This window comes from Gekko japonicus, unplaced genomic scaffold, assembly GCF_001447785.1.
Source record: "Gekko japonicus isolate JY-2015 unplaced genomic scaffold, Gekko_japonicus_V1.1 scaffold2921, whole genome shotgun sequence".
Classification (NCBI taxonomy): Eukaryota; Metazoa; Chordata; class Lepidosauria; order Squamata; family Gekkonidae; genus Gekko; species Gekko japonicus.
The window spans coordinates 156100-167352 of record NW_015167624.1 but is presented as its reverse complement, the minus strand read 5'-3'; the positions used below and the strand labels follow the sequence as shown (position 1 = coordinate 167352).

Below are 11253 nucleotides of genomic sequence, written 5' to 3'. Positions count from 1 at the left end.
TCCCAGAAAAGCGGGGAAATCCAAGTTAATGGGGGGGGGTATAAATCCAATCTCTTCTTCTCTTCTTCTTAAAACAGTGTATTGTCATAACTCCATCTGTTCACTTTTTATTCACACTGTGTTTCAAGAGGATCCGGTGAGTGCGGCTAGGGTTCCCAGCTCCAGAAATACCTGGAGTTTTGAGGGGGAGCCTGGAGAGGGCGGGATTTAGGGAAGGGAGGGACCTCGGGAGGGTATAATGCTCTAGCTCCATCATATAGCTGATTGCAGCATGGCAAATAGGGTTGCCCGCCTCCAGGTGGGGCCTGGAGATCGTCCACTTTTCCAACTGACCTCCAGCTGAGATCAGCTCCCCTGGAGAAAATGGCTGCTTGGAAGGGTGGACTCTGTGGCCTTGCACCCTGCTGAGGCCCCTCCCCTCCCCAAACCCCGCCCTCTCCCGAATGCACCCCCCAAAGTCTCCAGGTGTTTCCCAATCCAGACCTGGCAATCCTAATGGCAAATATACCACTTCATTGCAACTTTTGGTCGATGGCACCCACATCCAGAAGCACTGGAAATTTTATACCAGACTGTAATATTAGAAGAAGAAGAGATAGGATTTATACCCCACCCTTCACGACCCGAAGGAGTCTCAGAGCGGCTCACAAACTCCTTTCCCTTCCCCTCCCCACAACAGACACCCTGTGAGGTAAAAGAAGAAGAAGAGATTGGATTTATACCCCGCCCTTCACTACCCAAAGAAGTCTCAGAGCGGCTTACAAACTCCTTTCCCCTCCCCTCCCCACAACAGACACCCTGTGAGGTAGGTGGGGCTGAGAGAGCTCTTGACAGAAACTGCTCTTTTTCAAGAAAAGCTCTTGTCAGAACTATGGCTTGCCCAAGGTCATCTAGCCAGGTGCAAGTGGAGGAGTGGGGAATCAAACCTGGTTCTCCCAGATTAGAGTCTGCGCACTTAACCACTACACCAAACTGGCTCTTAAAGTTCTTGTTGCGTGAGCGCAGTCACCATGAGCAGGGATCCGTCACCTGCTTAATAAACTTTCAGCAACTGCACAACATATGAGAAAGCAGCACCCAGTCTGGATTTATATATTTACTTCTGAATGTGTGTGTCTTTTTGAATTAGCATATATTATTGACTACGGAGGAAGGCCCTAGAGCAGAGGTGTCAATTTCATTTGTTAGAAGGGCCGGATCTGACCTAAATGTCACTTTGTCGGGCCGGGCCATGCGTGCCATAAAACATAATGCCAGGTACCAGAGATGTAAAATGTATAAAGGACAGCAGCTGGTAAGCTCTGAATTAGTGTATCCTCACTGCAGGGCCCCATGGGCGGGAAGGGGGGGTGCAAATGAAATGCACATGGGCGGACTGGAGAGCCAGCGGTGCAGCACTGGGCAGATGCTCTCATGCTGCTTGACTGTTGCAGACAAGGTTGTTCTGCCATGCTGAAGCCACAATCAGAGCCACTTTCCCCCGAGCAGTCTCCTGTTCCCTCCCTTGCACTAGTTGCTCGCGGGCCACATAAGAGTCCTGGATGGGCCCATTCCGGCCCCCGGGCCTTATGTTTGACACCCCTGCCCTACAGGCCGAACCACATATGGCAGGGGTGGCCAAACTTTGCTCAGTGTGAGAGCCACACAGAATAATGTTTGAGAGCCACAAGACATGAACAAATATTACACACATTTTTATTTTTAAAATATGTACATTCGCTTTGTAGGAACATTAAATCAGACTGCCAAAAATAAAAACAAAAGGGGTAAAAACAAATATTGATAATGATATTTATTTGTCCAATGATATTTATTTGTCCAATGATATTTATTTGTTTGCTAATGATATTTATTTGTCTAAGAGAGAGAGAAAGAGAGAGAGAGAGGTGAAAAGAAAGCAGGAACGAAATTGCTGAGCGAAAGAAGGAATGAAATTGCTGAGCGGTCGGGTTAGAACGGATAAAAGGAAGTCCTTCTTCACCCAAAGAGTGATTAACACTTGGAATTCACTGCCACAGGAAGTGGTGGCGGCTACAAGCATGGACGGCTTGAAAAGGGAATTAGATAAGCACATGGAGCAGAGGTCCATCACTGGCTATTAGCCACAAGGTATAGATAGGGGCTCTGGGACAAGTGATGCTCTGTCTTCTTGGTGCTTGGGGGGGGGGGCAACAGTGGGAGCGCTTCTAATGTCCTGGCCCCACTGGTGGACCTCCTGATGGCACCTGGTATTTCTGGCCACTGTGTGATACAGTGTTGGACTGGATGGGCCTTTGGCTTGATCCAACATTGGCATCTCTTATGTTCTTATGTTCTTAAGGAAAGAGGTAGAAACAAAGAAAGCAAATAGATGGGAGGGGGGGAGGGAAAGCCTAGCTCCCCTTCGCTTCCCCAGCTGCCCTGCTGGGAGCCACACAATATACGTGAAAGAGCCACATGAAGCTCCCGAGCCATAGTTTGGCCACCCCTGGCACATGGTCTTGTTGGTCGTTTGATATAGTCATCAACTCTATATGTGAAATCCTCAGCTTTGTATGTGAAATCATTATAGCTTATGCAAAGCTTGGGTCGATGTTCCATGCACTCTGATATTCAGACCTTATGCTTTTAATCTTTGCTGTTGTGTACGCAATATAATAAACACACGTGTTGACAATATTTTCTTTGAGGTAGCTCGACCCTTGCAGCATTATCGGCACAAAGCCACGCAGGCTACCTTCCGAAGCAGCCATTTTCTCTGGGAGAAGTGGAAGAAATGTTTTAAATAAGTAAATAATAAACGATCCGTGCAGTTTGGAGTTCAGTTGCCATTCCAGGAGATCTCCAGCTGTCTCTGCCGGGAGGTTGGCAACCCTACAAGCAGGGGTCATTTAGTAGAAAAAGAGGTGCAGGAGCTTATCGGCATAACTCATTACCATATCTTATTTGCATATGCCACACCCCCTGACATCACCGGAAGTGTGTCAGATGGCAACACCCACCGCTCAGGCTCCACTGGACTGTTCGGGATTGCTAGCTATTGGGGGGGGGGGACATGAAGATCTGTCCTCACAGAGGAGAGCTTGTACCTGAATAAAACGTGGTCTTAAAGGTGCCACTGGACTGTTTTGCGCTGGGGGGCTGGGGGGCTCTGCAACTTACCTGGCTGCTTCTTGCTCTGACTGAGGGCTGCTGAGAGCAGGGGGTGGGGCTTGTTGCATGTGCCCGCCCCCTGGGCTCTTTACTGCCGGAGCTCCGCTCCTGTGCGCTCCTGCAGGAAATGACACCTGCCTACAAGTCTGGACTGTGGCTCCCCCCCACCCCTTGAAAAAATGTCCTAGTTTTCAATGAGTTGCAAGCCTGGGTTTGGCTGCACTTCTGCCGACTCCACAGGTAGAGGGATCATCCGAGGTTCCTCCGTACAAGACAATTCCCTGCACACGAGCAGGGCTGGGAGGAGAATCCAAGCTTACTTTCCTCCTCACACGCTACTTTTCCATGCTGTCATGATCTGGGCTGTGCAAGTAAAGGCCTAGCAGGCCCAGGGAGCCTGAGTAGCAGTGAGAGGAGGCCAGGCCTACAACTCTCAGAAGCCCCTGAGAGGTTTCGGTGCCAATTTTAGCCAATCACAGAGAAAGGGGACTTATAATAAAAGAGCTGGTACGGAAGAAGAGCTGTTCTTTCTTCCAAGAGAGCGGGGCCAGAGGGAAGGCCGCTGCTGGGAGAGACCCTCACCCCGAGCCCTTTGAAGCCCCGATTTCCGATGTGGCGGAATTGGGGCCCGGGGGAACCCCGCCCCCAGCATGTGCGTCACTAGCAAGTGACGTAGGCACGCCAGGCACACTGGGGGCGGGGCCACGGCCATACAAGGGAAAACTCTATGGTTTCCCCTTGTATGGCCGTTGCCCCGCCCCCAGTGTGCCCAGCGTGCCTACGTCACTTCCGGGTGACGCGCACGCACACCCCCGACGCCGGCCGGGAGCCCCCCGCTCCCGGTGAAGACGGACTTGGCAACCCTCACCCCGAGGAAAGGGCCGGCAAGCAATCCGCTCTGAATGTGATCCCTGCTCTGTAGCGCCCCCGTGGTAGATGCCCAGAGGCGTACAGCGGCTTTCCAAATCTCCCGTCATTTCCCCACCTGGAGCTGGCAGCCCTGTGGTCCGGTACCGCCAGGGGTCATCCAGATGTACGGATTAGGTGGATGACTGATCTCATTCAGGGTCCCGGGCGGCATGACGCGACAGGACTGGGCAAACACACAAGGCACCAGGAGGCTTGCTTCTCCCAAGCATCGCTCTCCACCCTCCCTTCCTGCTGCCTAATGGGTTTGCTGGGGGAGGGGGTTGTCTCAGACTGTTGTGGCATTCCCCCCCGCCCCCTGCATTTCAACCTGCGCAACCAGTCCTCTTAATCCCGTTTGGCTGGAAAGGACCCTCCATTTCCTACCCCGCCCCCCAGCCTGATCCCCGGAGAGGCGCTCCGGACTCGCTGCCTAATCTACAGGGCTATTATCTCAGTGGCCCAGGCTCTGGCACCAATCCCTTCCCGCCGGGGAGGGAGGCATGCCACTTTGCGCTTTGATCGGCTGCCTTCCGACTGCTGTCGGAGCCGCAGAGAAAAGTAAATAAATCATGGGCTGGCAGCACTCAAAAGGACTGCCCTGGTAGATCGGTCCGCGATGGCTGCCGTCTTCTCGCTCGTGAACACGTGGAGCCCCGTGTTGCCTGCTCTGACCGGCAGCAGCTCTCCGGGTCTCGGAAAGAGAAAGGCGTGTCCCAACACTCTCCAGCTGAGGGCCTTTAACAGGTGTTGCCCTGATGTGGATAGCCTAGGCCAGCCCGATCTCGTTAGACCTTGGAAGCTAAGCAGGGCCGACCCCGGTAAGTATTTGGACGGGAGACCTCCAGAGCAATCCTCCCTCTAAGCTGTGAGCCAGAATTCAACTTTGTGAGCTGCCGGCATGAAAGTTGTGAGCGAGTGATTTGGCCCCTGCATAAATCAGTTTGCTCTGGAGCTGTCCCTTTCTGAGTGGAGACAAAAATGGGTGAGCCGGAGGCTAAAAAAACGGTGAGCTAGCTCACACTAACTCAGCTTAGAGGGAACACTGCTCCAGAGTATACCAGGGCCGGGAGGCCAGAGGCAGGCTACCAAGCCACTTCTCTGAATGTCTTCCGTGCTCCAGTAGGAGTCGCCAGAGGTCGCCATGACTTCCGGGCACGGGTGTGCACAGGCACACATGCACAGTGAAGAAAAAAACCAGTCAGAGGTGTCGAACTCACTTGTTACGAGGGCCAGATTGGGCTGGGCCGCTTGTGACATAAAACTAAATGCCAGGTACCGGTGATATAAGCTTTATAAAGGACGCAGGTGAACCCAATTTATGGTGGTTTGTTTTTTTTTTACTCAAAATACAAACAAACAAAAGCAATTGATTCCTAGCAGGGAAAAGCAGTTGATTTACTGATGGAACCCACAAAAGCCCCAATAAATATATTTAATCATATGCAAGACTAGTTTATTTATTTATTTATTTATTTGTTCAATTTGTACTCCACCCTCCCTGCCAAAGCATCCTCGGGGTGCCCTACATAAAAGCACATATATAAACACAATTAAAATCAATCATAAAACACCATAACAATTAAGATTAATACCCTAAAGTGCTGGAACAGGGTTCAAATAAAGTGCGAGAGCAGTCATTTCAGATTAAACGGTGTTGCTTAGGTGATAGTCATGATTTTATTCTTACACCAGCTCAGTTGATCTGTTTGTATGTGCCGTGGACCCGGGCTGTGAGTTGTGGGTCAGGGCACAGGGTCATTTCTCAGGTGTTTAGTGTGGCTCCCAATCAAGGGCCTGGTGGAAGAGCTCCGTCTTGCAGGCCCTGAGGAACTGTAAGAGGTCTTGCAGGGCCCTGATCCCTTCCGGGAGCTTGTTCCACCAGTATGGAGCCGCCACCAATAAGGCCCTGGCCTTGGTTATCGCCAGCCTGGCATCTTTGGGGCCTGGGAGGGCCCGCTGATTTTGGGTCCCTGAATGCAGGGATACCATAAAAGGGGGAGCACTGTACATTTCCATACAAATTAGTTACTTTTTGTATATATAGCTTTTCGGAGATGAGCCGCCTTCCTTACAAGTGGATAAGGTCGTTTTCCAGCAAAAACCCCCACAAACCCATATGGCCAGCCTCAACATCTGAGCATGGCTACAATCCGTCTCTCGCTCTTTGTTTCCTCTCTTCCCCTGTCCTACCTCTGAGGGTCCATGGGGGGGGGGGGTGGCAAGCGCCGTGAAGTCATCAAGTCACAGCTGACTTATAGTGACCCTGTGGAGTTTTCATGGCCAGAGAGGTTCAGAGGTGGCGTGCCGTTGCCTGCCTCCACATCACAACCCTGGTGTGCCTTGAAGGTCTTCCATACAACTACTTGCCAGGGCCGACCCTGCTTTAACTGGCAGTTCCAATAATTAAACCTTCTTCCTGAGAAGTAGGTGCTCCATCACTGAACCATGGCCCCATGGTAGAACATCAGTGGTAGAACATCTGCTTGGCATACAGAAGGTCCCAGGCTCAATCCCAGGTATCTCCAGCTAAACCATCGGACAGTAGGTGATGTGAAGGACCTCGGCAGGCCCTGGAGAGCCGCTGCCAGTCTGAGTAGACAATACTGACTTTGATGGACCAAGGATCTCTGATTCAGTATATGGCGGCTTCCACATGTTCACGTGTTCCCTCAAAGCCAACCTCTCTCCGGTCACCACTTTGACCAGCATTTTCCATCTACACCCCACAGCACCGTCCCTTCAATAAACCCATCCACAAGACTTCTTTTTAGCAACAGATGAAAGTGATGTGCTACCAAGTTGCAACCAACCTACGGCGATCCCAGCAAAGGACTTCCAAGGCAAGTGAAAAGCAGAGGTGGTTTGCCACTGCCTTCCTCTGCAGAGTCTTCCCTCGGTGGTCCCCCATCCAAATACCAACCCTGCTTAGATTCCGGCGAGATCTGAGCAGATATACCATATCATTCCACATCCCACATGAATGTACATGAAGCTGCCTTATTCAGGGCTATTTTTGGGCAGGAACGCACAGGAAAGGAGTTCCGGCTGGCTCCCAAGTTGGCCACGCCCAGCAGGAACTCATTAGCATAATAGGCCACACCCAACAGCAGGAACTCATTAGGATTGGCTACATTAGGGGTGTGTGGCCTAACATGCAAAGGAGTTCCTGCTACAAAAAAGCCCTGGGTTTTGACCACAAACAAGGTAAACAGAATAACAAGCAAAAGGTGGGTGTGGCTGGATGACCACACTTCTGGTAACATGGGGGTGCGGCCTAATGTGCTAATGAGCTGTGCTGTCAGGGGTGTGGCCCAATATGCTAATGAGTTTCTGCTGTTGGGTGTGGCCTATTATGCTAATGAGTTCCTGCTGGGCTTTTTCTACAAAAAGAGCCCTGCTACTGAATCAGACCCTTGGTCTAGCAAAGTCAGTATTGTCCACTCAGACTGGCGATGCCTGTCCAGGGTCTCAGGTAGAGTTTTTCCAACATTGCCTATTAGTTGGTCCTTTCAGCTGCAGATGCCGGGGATCGAACCCAGGACCTTCTGCATGCAAAGCAGATGCTCTGCCACTGAGCCACACTTACATATGCTAACTCATTCAGTCCTCACATATGTATTCTCAACAAGAAGGACTATAAATCCTCTATATTTTAGTGTATTTCTTTTTCAGAATAGTATATTAGAATACTGAATACTGACAACATTACATCCAGCTCAAAGTACCCTTCTACACCTCAGAGGAGAAAATTAAGATTCTGTTACTTCCCACAATTAGGAAAAGACAACTGTGGACATTTATCTGCTATTGTGACATATTTATTGCTTTACAACTGTTGACCTTATAACCTTGACTTGTTATTTAGTTTTTCACTTCGCATAACTTAAACATCATCATGTTACATGTTCATTTGCTGTTAAATCCCTGTCTATGAGTTTAGAACCTCACCTACCATTTCCATGTATTTGAAAAAGTGTGCCTTGCACACAAAAGCTCATACCTTGAATAAACTTTTGTTGGTCTCAAAGGTGTGGGTGCCGCTGGACTCTAAATTTGTAGTAAGGGGCCTAGTTCATCCTGCAAGTGTTACTAATTGGTCTCTCTCGGCCTGTACAGTTGTCATCCTCTTCAAGGCCAGAGACGGTGGTCTCATGAGAACGGCTCATGAGAACCTGCTGCCCGTAAGATGGGGGGAGGAGAGTGGGGGTGGGGGTGTGCTGAGGTAATTTTCTAGAGGCTTCTTCGGAGAGTGCGTCCCGATTGGATGTCCCCGTCACCTGATGCTGCTGGGCCAAAAACTATAATTCAGCTGAGGCCCAAAGGAAAAAAATGACTAGCCGAGACCCTGCTGGACTGAAGGCCAAAACTGTGTTCTACTTGCATCACAATTAGCGTAGAGGATTTCTGAGCTTTGGCCGGTAACTTTGGAACTTCAGCGTTGCGCCGTCTGGCCTTTTAATCAAATATGTCAATCCTCTAATAATACCTACCTAGTATCAATTTGTCAATTCCACACATACCAACTCCAGTTAATGCAACCCGAATATAATACTAGTTAGAACGATTTCTTGGTGTTTGGCACTACTGAATATATCTATGTTTTGACGTACTATGTACTGTACTATGTATGGAATGTTAAATTGAAAAGAAATAAAAATAATTATTAAAAGAAAAATGGTTTGCGCCGTCTGAAAGTGGCAGTTGAGCTAGTCTTTCTTGTTTTCTTGCTGTATGGTTTAAGGGTATCGTATTGGCTGTTTAAGAAAACTTTCCTCATTGACTGAACCTACAGGAAACTTCATAAATCTTTTAAATATAAACAACAGTCTTGTTACTTGTGCACTGCTGCCCTGGGGACCCACAGGACTTTGATAGGGTTAGGGACCGTAGGATGAGCAGGCAGGGGATGGGGTTGCACTTATCGGGAGCGGGGAGGGAATCAGCTGGAAATAAATACAACAACCTAGGCACCTTGGGGACATTGGGGGCGACGCTCTGGTTTGTAGGCAAAACCTCTATGGTAGAGTTAGCATCTTATCATAGAGTTTTGCTCTGAAGTGGGGGGAGGGGCTCCAAACTGGGAAATCCCCCACCCCCAACTGGGGGCTGGCAACCCTAAGTTTTGACCTTGTGGTCTCTGACATACATCTTGGCTCGCCAGTCTCCAGGTGGTGGCTGGAGACCTTCCGGAACAACAACCAGTCTCCATAGGGTCGCCAAACCCCCTGGTTTGGCAGGGGTCCCCCGCTTTTTGGGGGCTTCTACCCGCCTCCAGCCAGCTGGCGGCTGGGGAAGCCCCGCCCCCAAGCCTCAACACCCACCGCCACCCCTCTCCCTTCTCTCTTGAGAGAGAGGAGGGAGAGGGGTGGTTGCGGGCCAGCCACACGCCCAATCTCCACTCAGAGATCGGGCGCGCGGAAACGTCGGCTCTCTACAGTTAAAGGGGCCCCTTTAACTGCAGAGAGCTGGCTTTTCGCATGCCCGATCTCCGCGTAGGTCGGGCGCACGAGGAAACGCTGGCTCCCTGTCAGGCGGGCGGGGCGGACGTCCCCAACGTGACATCATCACGTCGGGGATGCCCCACCCCCTCCAGGAACGCCCCCCCAAAGTCCCCCGCTGGGGGTGAAGATAGGACTTGGCAACCCTAGGTCTCCCAAGTTACTGAAATCAATTCCCCTGGAGAAAAGGGCTGCTTTGGAAGGTCCACTCTATGGATTATACCCCCGCAGAAGTCCCTCCCCTCCCCAAACCCTGCCCTCCCCAGTTTCCGCCTCCCAAATCTCCAGGAATTTCCCAACCCGGAGCTGGCAACCTTAGCCTCCCTCCCTCCAACCCCGTGAACCTGACTACTGTACAGGAATTTCAACATGTCTCACTGCTCCATCTCCGTCTCATTAGACTGCGGCAGCTAAGTAGGGTCGGCTCTGGTCAGTACTTTGATAGGACACCACCGAGGAAGTCCACGGCGGCCCTACAGATGCAGGCAATGGCAAGCCACGTCTCAATGACTCTCGCCCTGAAAACCCCCATGACAGGTCGTCATAAGTCGACTGAGACTTGAGGGCTGTTTCCACCACAACAGTCCCTGCGCAGGAGGATATAGTTGTCAGAAAGTGGCTTCCAGGCCCTAACCTGGACAGCCCAGGTAAGCCCAATCTCGTCAGCTCTCGGAAGCTAAGCAGGGCCGACCCTGGCGAGTACTTGGATGGGAGACCTCCAAGGAACACCAGCAGTCGGGACGGGGAAGCAGCCAATAGCAAGCCACCTCTCTGAAACGTCCAAACCCCACTAGGGCGACCCCTAACCCTAACCACTAGGGGTCGCCAGAAGTCAAGCATGACTTCCAGGTGCACACACAAATACTCACCAAAAATAATAAGAAGAGAAGAAGAGAAGAGATTGGATTTAGACCCCATCCTTCACTACCCGAAGGAGTCTCATAGCGGCTTACAAACTTCTTTCCCTTCCCCTCCCCACCACAGACACCCTGTGAGGTAAAAGAAGAAGAAGAAGAGATTGGATTTTTACCCCACCCTTCACTACCCAAAGGAGTCTCATAGCGGCTTACAAACTCCTTTCCCTTCCCCTCCCCACAACAGACACCCTGTGAGGAAAAAGAAGAAGAAGGATTGGATTTATACCCCGCCCTTCACTACCCAAAGGAGTCTCAGAGCGGCTTACAAACTTCTTTCCCTTCCCCTCCCTGCCACAGACACCCTGGGATATAGGTGGGGCAGAGAGAGCTCTGAGAGAATAAACGGTTCTTTTTCAAGGACAGCTCTTGTCAGAAGTACGGCTTGCCCAGGGTCATCCAGCCATGTGCAAGTGGAGGAGGAGTGGGGAATCAAACCTGGTTCTCCCAGATTAGAGTCCGCGCACTTAACCACTACACCAAAGAAAATGAAAGAAGGAAAGTGGCTTCCAGGTCTTGAAGGTTGAGGATATGAGAGGAGAAAGTCGGGTTGTTTGGGCAGCAAGATTTTTAGTCCGAAGACAGACATTTTTTAAGCAGGACTCCCATGGAAGCACCCTCCCTGCCTGCAGTCCCAACATACCTTTCCTTTACAAAAATAATGGCTGAGAAAGCACCTTGGGGGTGTGTGAGTTTTATAAATTAGGGTTCCCAGGCCTCCCTGGCCACTGGATAGGGATGAGGCGTAGGGTTGCCAGCTCCAGGTTGGGAAATTCCTTGAGATTTGGGGATGGATAGGG

At 50.8% G+C, this 11253-nt stretch overlaps 1 non-coding gene across 1 annotated transcript; it reads right to left on the bottom strand.

Moving 5' to 3' along the window:
• Nucleotides 1–7555: 7555 nt before the first annotated feature.
• Nucleotides 7556–7627, bottom strand: TRNAA-UGC. The gene has a single exon. It is a non-coding gene; the product is annotated as a tRNA-Ala (tRNA).
• Nucleotides 7628–11253: the final 3626 nt, after the last annotated feature.